Genomic DNA, 985 nt, shown 5'->3' with positions numbered 1-985 from the left:
CCCTAATCTATGGTTTTCACATGACTGGGAAGGGGTGCTGCCATGGGTGGGCCTGGGAGGGCATAGGCCCACCCACTTGGGAGCCAGGCRCAGCCAATCAGAATGAGTTTTTCCCCACAAAGGGGCATTATTACAGACAGAATTARTCCTCACCACCCCCCTCAGATGATCCCGCAGGTGAAGAAGCCAGATGTGGAGGTGGTATGCGGTTGTGACGCCGGTTGGATGGACTGCCAAATTCTGTAAAATGACGTTGGAGGCAGCTTATGGTAGAGAAATGAACATTCAATTATCTGGCAACAGCTCTGGTGGACATTCCTGCAGTGAGCATGCCAATTGCATGCTCCCTCAAAACATGAGCCATCTGTGGCATTGTGTTGTGTGACAATTTTAAAGTGTCCTTTTATTGTCTTCAGCACAAGGTGCTCCTGTGTAATGATCATGCTGTTTAACCAGCTTCTTGACTATCCACACGTGTCAGGTGGGTGGATTATATTTGCGAAGGAGAAATGCTCACTAACAGGGATGCAAAAAAAATTGTGCACAACATTTGAGAGAAATACGCTTTTTGTGCATATGGAAAATCTGGGATATTTTTATGAAACATGGGACCAACACTCAACATTTAATTTTTGTTCAGTGTAATTGATAGCCTAAGGTCAATATCACAAACACCTGGAGAACAAMAGTGAATAGAASMGTTGCTGTTCATAGCCTGGGGAATTGAGACACAAGCTTAAGGCTTGACCAGGGTTAGGGTTGATAAGCCAATGCATTCCTAAGTGAAACAGCCTAGACTACAGGGTCACGTGCAGTAGCCTTTATCCTTGAGGCCACTGAAGACTTGACTCCTAACCTGAAAGGCTCGGAATTAGTTGAATCCCCTGCTTTCCTGTTGAAACAGAGGTTACATACATTGGTCTATAAGGTCATAGTTCACAGTGCAAATGTTATGGTGGTGAATTGGGTCTATAAGGTCATAGTT

This window comes from Salvelinus sp. IW2-2015, linkage group LG1 (genome assembly GCF_002910315.2).
Source record: "Salvelinus sp. IW2-2015 linkage group LG1, ASM291031v2, whole genome shotgun sequence".
Lineage (NCBI taxonomy): Eukaryota > Metazoa > Chordata > Actinopteri > Salmoniformes > Salmonidae > Salvelinus > Salvelinus sp. IW2-2015.
This window is presented reverse-complemented; position numbering follows the sequence as displayed.